Consider the following 14,349-nt stretch of genomic DNA (forward strand, 5'->3'; position numbering starts at 1 on the left):
ATTTCCTCCTGTCTCCAGTCTCCAAAGTTCCAATCCTTTGGACACTATTTCACTAAATTATGCTATGCCTGAAGAAGGGACTGACATTTATGATGCCTCTCTTTGGTGATGAGATACTATAATTTGGGGTTATAATTTGTCTTTACTCCTTATGCTAAGTCACTTCAGTTGTGTCTGACTCTCCGCGACTCCCCGGATTGCAGCCCACCAGGCTCCTCTGTCCATGGGATTCTCCAGGCAAGAAAACTGGAATGGGTTGCCATTTCCTTCTCCATGCTCCTTAGAGGAGAGGGAATTTTCAGTCACTAAAGTCTGAACACCAACATTCTGATTTTTCGCTTGAAAAAAAATCTACTTTAGCCAAAACTTCCAAAACTATGTTGAATAGTAATGGTGAAAGTGGGCACCCTTGTCTTGTTCCTGACTTTAGAGGAAATGCTTTCAATTTTTCACCATTGAGGATAATGTTTGCTGTGGGTTTGTCATAAATAGCTTTTATTATGTTGAGGTATGTTCCTTCTATTCCTGCTTTCTGAAGTTTTTATAATAAATGGGTGTTGAATTTTGTCAAATGCTTTCTCTGCATCTATCGAGATAATCATATGGTTTTTATTTTTTGATTTGTTAATGTGGTGTATTACATTGATTGATTTGCAGATATTGAAGAATCCTTGCATCCCTGGGATAAAGCCACAGCAATCAGAGCAGAAGAAGAAATAAAAGGAATCCAAATTGGAAAAGAAGACGTAAAACTCTCACTGTTTGCAGATAACATGATCCTCTACATAGAAAACCATAAAGACTCCACCAGAAAATTACTAAAACTAATCAATGACTATAGTAAAGTTGCAGGATATAAAATCAACACACAGAAATCCCTTGCATTCCTATACACTAATAATGAGAAAACAGAAAGAGAAATTAAGGAAACAATTCCATTCACCATTGCAACGGAAAGAATAAAATACTTAGGAATATATCTACCTAAAGAAACTAAAGACCTGTATATAGAAAACTATAAAACACTGGTGAAAGAAATCAAAGAGGACACTAATAGATGGAGAAATATACCATGTTCATGGATTGGAAGAATCAATATAGTGAAAATGAGTATACTACCCAAAGCAATTTATACATATACACAATGGAGTCAACAGTATTCTTCACAGAGCTAGAACAAATAATTTCACAATTTGTATGGAAATACAAAAAACCTCGAATAGCCATAGCGATCTTGAGAAAGAAGAATGGAACTGGAGGAATCAACCTACCTGACTTCAGGCTCTACTACAAAGCCACAGTTATCAAGACAGTATGGTACTGGCACAAAGACAGAAATATAGATCAATGGAACAAAATAGAAAGCCCAGAGATAAATCCACACACATATGGACACCTTATCTTTGACAAAGGAGGCAAGAATATACAATGGATTAAACACAATCTCTTTAACAAGTGGTGCTGGAAATCTGGTCAACCACTTGTAAAAGAATGAAACTAGAACACTTTCTAACACCATACACAAAAACAAACTCAAAATGAAATAAAAATCTAAATGTAAGACCAGAAACTATAAAACTCCTAGAGGAGAACATAGGCAAAACACTCTCTGACATACATCACAGCAGGATCCTCTATGACCCACCTCCAAGAATATTGGAAATAAAAGCAAAAATAAACAAATGGGACCTAATTAACCTTAAAAGCTTCTACACATCAAAGGAAACTATTAGCAAGGTGAAAAGACAGCCTTCAGAATGGGAGAAAATAATAGCAAATGAAGCAACTGACAAACAACTAATCTCAAAAATATACAAGCAACTCCTACAGCTCAACTCCAGAAAAATAAATGACCCAATCAAAAAATGGGCCAAAGAACTAAATAGACATTTCTCCAAAGAAGACATACAGATGGCTAACAAACACATGAAAAGATGCTCAACATCACTCATTATCAGAGAAATGCAAATCAAAACCACTATGAGGTACCATTTCACACCAGTCAGAATGCCTGCGATCCAAAAGTCTCAAACTGCCAGAATACAGAAAGGACACCCCAAACTCAGCAATTTAAACAAGATGAAGAGACAGAGGAATACCCAGCAGATAAAGGAACAGGATAAATGCCCACCAAACCAAACGAAAGAGGAAGAGATAGGGAATCTACCTGATAAAGAATTCCTAATAATGATAGTGAAATTGATCCAAAATCTTGAAATTAAAATGGAATCACAGATAAATAGCCTGGAGACAAGGATTGAGAAGATGCAAGAAAGGTTTAACAAGGACCTAGAAGAAATAAAAAAGAGTCAATATATAATGAATAATGCAATAAATGAAATTAAAAACACTCTGGAGGCAACAAATAGTAGAATAACAGAGGCAGAAGATAGGATTAGTGAATTAGAAGATAGAATGGTAGAAATAAATGAATCAGAGAGGATAAAAGAAAAACGAATTAAAAGAAATGAGGACAATCTCAGAGACCTCCAAGACAATATTAAATACTACAACATTCGAATCATAGGGGTTCCAGAAGAAGAAGACAAAAAGAAGGACCATGAGAAAATACTTGAGGAGATAATAGTTGAAAACTTCCCTAAAATGGGGAAGGAAATAATCACCCAAGTCCAAGAAACCCAGAGAGTCCAAAACAGGATAAACCCAAGGCGAAATATCCCAAGACACATATTAATCAAATTAACAAAGATCAAACACAAAGAACAAATATTAAAAGCAGCAAGGGAAAAACAACAAATAACACACAAGGGAATTCCCATAAGGATAACAGCTGATCTTTCAATAGAAACTCTTCAAGCCAGGAGGGAATGGCAAGACATACTTAAAATGAAAGAAAATAACCTACAGCCCAGATTATTGTACCCAGCAAGGATTTCGTTCAAGTATGAAGGAGAAATCAAAAGCTTTTCAGACAAGCAAAAGCTGAGAGAATTCTGCACCACCAAACCAGCTCTCCAACAAATACTAAAGGATATTCTCTAGACAGGAAACACAAAAACGGTGTATAAATTCGAACCCCAAAAAAATCTACTTTAAAATATTCCTATGGCCTGAATGTTAAAGCCAAAATATCCAGCAGAGATAGCAACCAACTCTTATGAGACTCTTCCTCTGGAGATTCCTGAGTCTTTAATGTTTTCTTAAAAAGCAAAAGAACTAAATATTTTTAACTGGTTAGAATACAGTCTTTCCTCATGTGCTAAGCATGAATTCAGTATTTCAAGATTAACTAACTAAATGCTAGGACTCCTGATAACTTCTGAACGGAATCAGTACAACATAGTGTATGCAGTTATAAGTAAGTCTGATTTCACTATATTTTTAGCATTTCTTTTTAGATATATTTCTTCAGTCAGTCTTATCTGTTTTAGTAAATAATAAGAGTCTATTCAAAAGAATAAAATTAAGTTGACAAGATAAAGTGGGGGAGTTATTAGTGCTTTCCCACTGTTTTCAGTGTATGATTTATCTATTCCAAATAATGGACACACCAGGATTCTATAATGTGTCACATACATTAACATTTCTCTAGAAAAAGAAGCATGTACATATTTGGGCCAAATTTGACATAAAACATCCAGGGTTTTCATCATAGTAAACTCAGTAATTGTCAATCACCAACCAAGAAATGGTGGTTTAACCAAGGCTAACAAAACTAGTAAACTAGTGTCAAAAATCATAATAACACTCTACCTCTAATATCATATATATGCATACTTCATTCCCTCCATAAATCTCAGTGTTCCTTTTCATTTCCTTGGCCCTCTTTTTTCTCTGTTGCTCTCCTTTCATTTTCTTTTCATTTTTATTGCAAACATGTGGTCAATTTAGAAAAAATATAAAATATATTCAAAATTTTAGTATTAAAATGACATTCATTATCCAAAGTTATCGAGATGTTACTGTATATGTGAACATATTTGTGCAATGTAAACATATCAAGAGCACAACAAAAAAAAAACACTCATTTGTAACCAATTTTTGTCACAATAATTTAGTGGACATGACAAAACTATATTTGCATCTATGATAATGGCCATATTTATTTTGGCACCAATCTTATCAACTTCCCCTTTCTGTATATCTTTTCATAATTTATCTCTTTTTAATATACTTCTATTTTTTCTCTTTACATTGGATAATGAATGGATTCAAATATGTCTTATAGATAGACATCTATAATCATTCTGTTTATATGAAGTGATGATAGATACTCTCCTATATTTAAAATTTGTTGGTAGCAATTTCAGTTCAGTTCAGTTGTTCAGTCGTGTCCGACTCTTTGTGACCCCGCAGCACACCAGGCATCCCTGTCCATCACCAACTCCCGGAGTTCACTGAGACTCACATCCATCGAGTCGGTGATGCCATCCAGCCATCTCATCCTCTGTCGTCCCATTCTCCTCCTGCACCCAGTCACCCCCAGCATCAGAGTCTTTTCCAATGTGTCAACTCTTCGCATGAGGTGGTCAAAGTACTGGAGTTTCAGCTTTAGCATCATTCCTTCCAAAGAACACCCAGGGCTGATCTCCTTCAGAATGGACTGGTTGGATCTCCTTGCAGTCCAAGGGACTCTCAAGAGTCTTCTCCAACACCACAGTTCAAAAGCATCAGTTCTTCGGCACTCAGCTTTCTTCACAGTCAAACTCTCGCATCCATACATGACCACTGGAAAAACCATAGCCTTGACTAGATGGACCTTTCTTGGCAAAGTAATGTCTCTCCTTTTCAATATGCTATCTAGGTTGGTCATAACTTTCCTTCCAAGGAGTAAGCATCTTTTAATTTCATGGCTGCAGTCACCATCTGCAGTGATTTTCGAGCCCCCCAAAATAAAGTCTGCCACTGTTTCCACTGTTTCCCCATCTATTTCCCATGAAGTGATGGGACTGGATGCCATGATCCTCGTTTTCTGAATGTTGAGCCTTAAGCCAACTTTTTCACTCTCCACTTTCACCTTCATCAAGAGGCTTTTTAGTTCCTCTTCACTTTCTGCCATAAGGGTGGTGTCATCTGCATATCTGAGGTTATTGATATTTCTCCTGGCAATCTTGATTCCAGCTTATGTTTCTTCCAGTCCAGCGTTTCTCATGATGTACTCTGCATAAAAGTCAAATGGCATTTTAGCAAAACAAAGCTTCAAATACTTGAAGACAAGCTGTCATGACCTTTATGGTCTGTAGTTTTTACATTTTCTTAGTTTATTATGACTAAATATTTTGTTTCAGTGAAGACATCATTACTTCTCAGTTTCATATTTGAATTGCCAGTCATTAATCCTATAACACAGTGCTCAAAGCACAAAATCTCTCTCAATCCTAATAAAATACTGAAAAATCCTCTTTTTGAGTCCTTTTGAAAATCCTTCTTTGCAGTTTGGAGTTTCCCTTGATTTAAAGTGTGTTGTAATTCTCCAAGTGTCAGAAACAATCAGAGAAGTAAAACTTTTAATTTCATGCTACCATCCTACATGCAACATTCATGCCCTCATTAGTTGGTAACTATTCTATGTGTGATTAATGCCTGAGATTTCTTAAGTGTAAAAGAAAAGTAAGAAGTAAAAGAAAAATAGAGATTACATTCTCCTAGAGTGTGTGTGAACAATTATGATTTGCTTGAACACTTCAAATATACCTGATTATTCATGATATGTAAGCTGTTATGTTAAATAAATATGAATAACATGGAAGAAGTCGGAATTATTGCACAATAAGCTTGGTAAAGTAGCTCTCTGCTAGGAATATGTTACTCATTGTTCCTAATTCCTCCACCGTACTTGCCATGTTTCTACATAATTTCTTTCTTTGTTGCCCTGGCCTAACTTTTGATTATCTCATTTCTTCTATTCACTTACCATCATTCTTTCAGCTCCCCTATCTGTAAGTCTTCTCACTTCATATTTTGGCATTTACAATATGTTTTCTGCAGATTCATTGATGAACAAATAATGTATTAATTTTGGTACTCACATTTCTCATTTCTTTCTTATTTTCTACCTTCAGACTATTTCAGCTTCTTCTCTACTGATTGAGTCAATGGATGGAGTAAATGACTCTATGGTATCTGAATTTGTACTAATCAGACTTTCAAATTCATGGAAAATGCATTTTTTTTTTCTTCTTTTGGTTCTTCTTTGTGTTCTACATAGGAATCATCCTGGGAAACTTCTTTGTTGTGTTCACAGTAATTATTGACTCGCATTTACACTCCCCTATGTACTTCCTGTTGGCCAACCTCTCTATTCTTGGTCTAGGTCTTTCCTCTACCACAGTACCCAAAATGATCTGTGATCTTTTCACTAACTGCAACATCATTTCTTTTCCAAAATGTATGACACAGATATTTTTCATTCATGTCATGGGTGGAGTTGAGATGATGCTGCTCATAGCCATGGCATTTGACAGGTATACTGCAATCTGTAAGCCTTCCACTACCTGACAATTATGAGCACCAAAATGTGTGTTTCCTTTGTAGTGGTTGCCTGGATAGTGGGGATAACCCATGCTGTATCTTAGTTTTGTTTTTGTCATAAACTTGCCTTTTTGTGATCCCAATAAAGTAGACAGTTTTTATTATGATTTGCCTCGGGTCATCAAACTTGCTTGTGTAGACACTTACAAGCTAGAGTTTGTAATTATTGTTAATAGTGGCTTTATTTCCATGGCTACCTTCTTCTCTTTAATTATATCCTACATTTTCATTTTGGTCACGGTCTGGAAACCTTCAGGAGACTTATCCAAAGCATTTGTCACACTGTCAGCTCACATCACTGTAGTAATTTTGTTTTTTATGCCATATATGTTTCTCTCTGTGTGGCCTTTCCCTGCAACATCACCGGATTTGTTTATTGCTGTCTTTGCCATCACCCCTGTCTTGAATCCTGCCATTTATACATTATGAAACAAAGATATGAGAATTGCCACGAGAAGACTGGGCAAACGGATTGTAGGCTCTAGTGGGATCTTATAATGAATGGAGCAAATCTAGAATACAAGATACTTTAGGCTCACCAAAAACACTGAAAGTCATGTGACTATCATCATTACTATGCTAAGAATTACTATTTTGAATGATAGTTCAACAAAGGTACACCTATAGAATCTGATGTGTCAAATCAGAGTTGACTTTATTTTGCCAATTACAGGGAATAAATTGACTTCATCTACTTTCATGGAGAAGAGAGAACTGAGCTGATTTCCAGGTGTAAACTTAACATTCAAATACCATTTTCTGTGTGACATTTCTTGCATCGTTCTTTACTAGGTGTGATTACTGCCAATTACAAATAAATATCTCAAAAAGTGCTAGAAATTTCTCATAGCAAAATAATGGATTAAATAGATAAAATGTAAGTTTAATTATGGGGAAACAATGGAAACAGCGACAGGAGTTGTGATTGACAGGGAAGCCTGGCATGCTGCAGTCCATGGGATCACAAAGAGTTGGACACAACTGAGCGACTGAACTTAACTGAAGTTTAATTATAAATAAAGTATATTTTTAAATTTTTTATCTCAATTTTAGTTTGATTTAAAATAAGAATAAAATCAGCATGTATTTCCTATGTTAAGCCTTGAACTCAACACTTGACTATACTTTGAGCTTTTTTAGTTTAGGATACTATTTCAGTTTTGAGTTTAGACTTGAATGAGATTTGAATGACTGCAGGTAGAAAAATTTTTTTAACACTATCAATACTTTAGATAAATACAGACCAAAGATTTTTGGACTCTTACTTTTCTGTCATTCTGAAAATGAATGTCTTCTAATATTCAATCAGCCTGCTGCTACTCCTGCTGCTAAGTCGCTTCAGTCATGTCCGACTCTGTGCGAACCCATAGATGGCCTCCTACCAGGCTCCTCTGTCCCTGGGATTCTCCAGGCAAGAACACTGGAGTGGGTTGCCATTTCCTTCTCCAATATTCAATCAGCCTAGTTTATTCTTTTTAAAAAGCATAGACATAATAGCTGTTTCACAAGATACTAATCACCCAAAGATGGCATTTAGAGGTCCTGGTTTCCTTGAATATGTTTTCTTATCTATCAGACTATCCCCTCTCACAAGAGTTTATGTATCTCAGTTTGATAGCCTTGGATAAATGGAAAGCCAAAAATGTTGAGGCATAATCAATTTAAATGAGGATTTCTACATCTGGAATGTAAAGGTTTTGTTGAAGATACATATAACTTTTTTTTTCATTTGCTTCTATTGTTCTGAAAATAAAATCTGCTCAATTAAAAGAATCAAAAGCTTATTTTTTGTCCTGTGTTTTTTCAGAAATCTACAATTACATCTCTGACTTTCTCTGTATAAATAAATCAACAATACTTCTTTTTAATTTTTTTATTCATCTGGACAGGAATTTTTTTTTACTTAATTATTGCTGACAACTCCTTCCTTTAAATACTCTACTGGGCCTCTGAAACACTACAATCTCCTGGTGTCCTCGTACACCTTGGGTAATTCCTTCCCAGTATCTGTTTGTTGCATTTCCCTCATTTGCCCAACCAACAAACTTAGGATTCCTCAGAATTGCATCTTTGGCCTATTCTCACTTTGTATTCTGTCCCTAGATGACATCCATTCCCACAGTTTTCATTACTATGCCTAGCTTTTAGCTTGAGGCTCTCAAAGCCAGGTTACTAGTTCTTAAGTTCCTAATCCACAAATCTATCTTCCTACTTGGATGCTTCACAGACAATGCCCACTCAGCAGGTCTACAACTAACATGTCTCCTTTCCCTCACACCCCTTCTTTCAAAGTCACAGCAAATGGGTCAAACACCCAGTTGCTCAACTCAAAATTTGGTGTAATAATAGACTGTCTATAAAAGAGACATGTGGACTCACTTATAGAAGAAGGCAAAGTGGTTTAAGAGGATTTACAAATAGCTGAGGAAAGAAGAGAATCAAAAGTCAAGACAGAAAGGCAAAGATATACTCAACTGAATGCAGAGGTCCAGAGAATGGCAAGGAGAGATAAGAAGGCCTTCTTAAGTGAAGATTGCAAAGAAATAGAGGAAAACTATAGAATGGTAAAGAGTAGAGATCTCTGTAAGGAAATTGGAATATCAAGGGGAACATTTCATGAAAGGATGTATACAATAAAGGACAGAAACAGTAAGGACTTAACATAAGCAGAAGAGATTAAGAAGAGGTGGCAAGTATAAACAGAAAAACTAGACAAGAAAGATCTTAATGACCCAGATAAGTATGAAGATGTGGTCACCTACAGCCAGACATCCTAGAGTATAAAGTCAAATGGGCCTTGGGAAGCATTATTATGAACAAAGCTAGTGGAGGTGATGGAATTCCAGCTAAGCTATTTCAAATCCTAAAAGATGATGGTGTTAAAGTGCTGCATTCTATATGCCAGCCAGTTTGGAAAACTCAGTAGTGGACATAGGGCTGGAAAAGGTCAGTTTTCATTCCAATATCAAAGAAGGGAAATGCCAAAGAATGTCCAAACTACCATACAATTGCACTCATATCACATGCTAGCAAAGCAACGCTCAAAATCTTTCAAGCTAGACTTCAGCATTATGTGAACTGAGATGCACAAGCTGGGTTTTGAAGAGACAGAGGAACCAAAAATCAAATTGCCAATATTTCTTGGATCATGGAAAAATCAAGGGAGTTCCAGAAAAGCATCTACTTCTGCTTCATTAACCAAAGCCTTTGACTCTGTGGATCACAACAAACTGAAAAATTGTTAAAGAGATATAGAGTACCAGACCACCTTACCTGTCTCCTCAGGAACCTATATGAAGGTCAAGAAACAAGTCTTAAAACCAGACATTGAACAATGAACTGGTCCCAAATTGGGATAGGAGTATAAAGTCACCTTTTGGTCCCAAATTGGGACAAGACTGTATATTGTCATCCTACTTATTTGACTTACATTCAGAATAAATCATGTGAAATACCAGGCTGGGTGAATCACAAGCTGGAATAAAGATTGCCAGGAGAAATATCAACAACCTCAGATATACAGATGATACACTCTAATGACAGAAAGTGAAAAGGAAGTGAAGACCCTCTTGATGAGGGTGAAAGAGGAGAGTGAAAAAGTTGGTGTAAAACTCAACATTCAAAAGACTAAGATCATGGCATCCAGTCCCATCACTTCATGGCAAACAAAAGGGGGAAAAGTGGAAGCAGTAACAGATTTTATTTTCTTGGGGTCAAAAAACACTACGGACAGAGACTGCAAACATGAAATTAAAAGATGCTTGCTTCTTGGAAGAAAAGCTATGACAAACATCAGTTCAGTTCAGTTCAGTTCAGTCACTCAGGCGTGTCCGACTCTTTGTGACCCCATGAATAGCAGCATGCCAGGCCTCCCTGTCCATCACCAACTCCTGGAGTTCACTCAAACTCATGTCCATCGAGTCAGTGATGCCATCCAACCATCTCATCCTCTGTCGTCCCCTTTCCTCCTGACACCAATCCCTCCCAGCATCAGGGTCTTTTCCAATGAGTCAACTCTTCACATGAGGTGGCCAAAGTATTGGAGTTTCAGCTTTAGACTGGTGTCCTTTAGGATGGACTGGCTGGATCTCCTTGCAGTCCAAGGGACCCGTAAGAGTCTTCTCCAGCACCACAGTTCAAAAGCATCAATTCTTTGGCGCTCAGCTTTCTTCACAGTCCAACTCTCACATCCATACATGACCACTGGAAAAACCATAGCCTTAACTAGATGGACTTTTGTTGGCAAAGTAATATCTCTGCTTTTTAATATGCTTTCTAGGTAGGTAATACTTTCCTTCCAAGGAGTAAGCATCTTTTAATTTCATGCCTGCAATCACCATCTGCAGTGATTTGGGAGACCCAAAAAATAAAGTCTGACACTGTTTCCACTGTTTCCCTATCTATTTCCCATGAAGTGATGGGACCAGATGCCATGATCTTTGTTTTCTGAATGTTGAGCTTTAAGCCAACTTTTTCACTCTCCACTTTCACTTTCATCAAGAGGCTTTTTTGTTCTTCTTCACTTTCTACCATAAGGGTGGTGTCATCTGCATATCTGAGGTTATTGATATTTTTCCTGACAATCTTGATTCCAGAGTGTGCTTCTTCCAGCCAGGCATTTCTCATGATGTACTCTGCATAGAAGTTAAATAAGCAGGGTGACAATAACAGCCTTGATGTACTCCTTTTCCTATTTGGAACCAGTCTGTTGTTCCATGTCTAGTTCTAACTGTTGCTTCCTGGCCTGCATACAGGTTTCTCAAGAGGCAGGTCGGGGGATCTGGTATTCCCATGTCCTTCAGAATTTTCCAGTTTATTGTGATCCACACAGTCAAAGGCTTTGGCATAGTTAATAACACAGAAATAGATGTTTTTCTGGAACTCTCTTGCTTTTTTGATGATCCAGCAGATGTTGGCAATTTGATCTCTGGTTCCTCTTCCTTTTCTAAAACCAGCTTGAACATCTGGAAGTTCACAGTTCACATATTGCTTGCTGAAGCCTGGCTTGGAGAATTTGAGCATTACTTTACTAGTGTGTGAGATGAGTGCAATTATATGGTAGTTTGAGCATTCTTTGGCATTGCCTTTCTTTGGGATTGGATTAAAAAATGACCTTTTCCAGTCCTGTGGCCACTGCTGAGTTTTCCAAATTTGCTGGCATATTGAGTGCAGCACTTTCACAGCATCATCTTTCAGCATTTGAAATAGCTCAACTGGAATTCCATCACCTCCACTAGCTTTGTTCGTAGTGATTCTTCCTAAGGCCCACTTGACTTCACATTCCAGGATGTCTGGCTCTAGGTGAGTGATCACACCATCGTGATTATCTGGGTCATGAAGATCTTTTTTGTACAGTTCTTCTGTGTATTTTTGCCACCTCTTCTCAATATCTTCTGCTTCTATTAGGTCCATACTATTTTTGTCCTTTATCGAGCCCATCTTTGCATGAAATGTTCCCTTGTTATCTCTAATTTTCTGGATGTGATCTCTAGTCTTTGCCATTCTGTTATTTTCCTCTATTTATTTGCATTGACTGCAGAGAAAGGCTTTCTTATCTCTCCTTGCTATTCTTTGGAACTCTGCATTCAGATGCTTATATCTCTCCTTTTCTCCTTTGCTTTTCACTTCTCTTTTTTTCACAGCTATTTGTAAGGCCTCCCCAGACAGCCATTTTGCTTTTTTGCATTTCTTTTCCATAGGGATGGTCTTATCTTTGTCTCCTGTACAATGTCACAAATCTCCGTCCATAGTTCATCAGGTACTCTGTTTATCAAATCTAGTCCCTTAAATCTATTTCTCACTTCCTCTGTATAATCATAAGGGATTTGATTTAGGTCATACCTGAATGGTCTAGTGGTTTTCCCTACTTTCTGCAATTTAAGTCTGAATTTGGCAACAAGGAGTTCATGATCTGAGCTACAGTCAGCTCCCAGTCTTGTTTTGGCTGACTGTATAGAGCTTCTCCATCTTTGGCTGCAAAGAATATAATCAATCTGATCTTGGTGTTGACCATCTGGTGTTGTCCATGTGTAGAGTCTTCTCTTGTGTTATTGTAAGAGGGTGTTTGCTATGACCAGTGCATTATCTTGGCAAAACTTTGTTAGGCTTTGCCGTTCTTCATTTTTTATACCAAGGCCAAATTTGCCTGTTACTCCAGGTGTTTCCTGACTTCCTACTTTTGCATTCCAGGCCCCTATAATGAAAAGTACATATTTTTGGGGTGTTAGTTCTAAAAGGTCTTGTAGATGTTCACAGACCATTCAACTTCAGCTTCTTCAGCATTACTGGTTGGGGCATAGGCTTGGATCACTGTGACAAATATTGACAGTGTTTTAAAAAGTAGAGACCTCACTGCCAACAAAGGTCCATATAGTCAAAACTATGGTTTTTCCAGTAGTCATGTATAGATGTGTGAGTTGGATCATGAAGAAGGCTGACCACCAAAGAAATTATGTTTTTGAACTGTGGTGCTGGAGAAGGCACTTGAGTGTCACTTGGATGGCAAGGAGATCAAACCGGTCAATCCTAAAGAAAATCAACACTGAATATTCATTAAAACAACTTCTGATGAAGTTGAAGCTCCAGTACTTTCACCACCTGATACGAAGAGCTGATTCATTGGAAAAGACCATGATGCTAGGAAAAAGTGAAGACAAAAGAAGGGGGAAACAGAGGATGAGATGATTAGATAGCATTACCAACTCAAAAGACATGAATTTGAGCAGACATCAGGCAATAATGGAGGGCAGAGGAACCTGATGTGCTACAGGCCATGGGGATGCAGTCAGACACGACTTAGTTACTGAACAACAGCCTTGTAATCCACAGTGGATTAGTCCAGGATTCCCCCCACAGACAAAAAAATCTGAAGATGCTCAAATTCCTTATACAAAGTCATATAGTTGTATAAGGTATTTGCATACAACCTACACAAGTGTGGGAAGGCCTTCTGAGACAAGAAAAATTTCATATGACACCACATCATCCACATAGGAGAGAAGCCCTTCAGGTGCATGGAATGTGGGAAAGCCTGCCACCACAGGTCACAGCTCATGATGCACCAGTGGATCCACACCAGGGAGAAGCACGTGTGGGAAGGACTTCTGTGACAGCACCAGACTCATTCAACACTCCATCACCCATACTGGGGAGAGGCCCTACAAGTGCCTCAAGGGTGGGAAGGTCTTCTACCACAAGCCATACCTCAACAAGCACCAGAGGATCTACAGAGGGCAGAAGCCCTATGTATGCACTGAGTGGGGAAAGGCCTTCATCTACTGCTCCACTTTTATCTCACATATAAGGGCCCACACTGGAAAGAAACCCTATGAATGCAAAGAATGTGGAACGGCCTTTAGCAATCGGCCAGGCCTCAGCTGGCACTTCACCATCCACAGTGAAGAGAAGCCCTACAAGGGCACAGAGTGTGGGAAAGCCTTCAACCACAAGTCATACCTCACCAGCCACCAGCAGATTCACAGTGGAGAGAAGCCCTACAAATGCATGGAGTGTGGGAAGGTCTTCTTGTGGAGCACAAGCCTCATTCAATACTCCATCATCCACACCAGAGAGAAGTCCTATGAGTGAAGTGAGTGTGGAAAGGCCTTCAGTCACAGCTCATCCCTTACTGAGAATCAAAGGGTTCATAATGGGGGAAACCCTGTCAATGTAACAGATGTGGGATGACTCTGCACACTTATGTAGTTCCACACTTTAAGAGTTCAACCTCTAAGAACTCCTTCTGGGGAGAGACTTCTGCATGTAACCCCTGAGGAAAATCTGAGGAAGGAAGCTTACTCAGAATCTGATCATTCATATCCAAAAGAAATCCCCTAATTTTTCTTCCCTGTGAAAAAA

General features: G+C 38.0%; 2 pseudogenes; both read left to right on the plus strand.

Moving 5' to 3' along the window:
- The first annotated feature begins 6,056 nt into the window (after positions 1-6,056).
- LOC109564312 (olfactory receptor 4F21-like) lies at positions 6,057-6,990 on the plus strand (annotated as a pseudogene).
- A 1,997-nt stretch (positions 6,991-8,987) lies between these two features.
- LOC139185457 (zinc finger protein 805-like) lies at positions 8,988-14,178 on the plus strand (annotated as a pseudogene).
- The last annotated feature ends 171 nt before the right edge of the window (positions 14,179-14,349 follow it).

Source organism: Bos indicus, chromosome 10 (assembly GCF_029378745.1).
Source record: "Bos indicus isolate NIAB-ARS_2022 breed Sahiwal x Tharparkar chromosome 10, NIAB-ARS_B.indTharparkar_mat_pri_1.0, whole genome shotgun sequence".
Lineage (NCBI taxonomy): Eukaryota > Metazoa > Chordata > Mammalia > Artiodactyla > Bovidae > Bos > Bos indicus.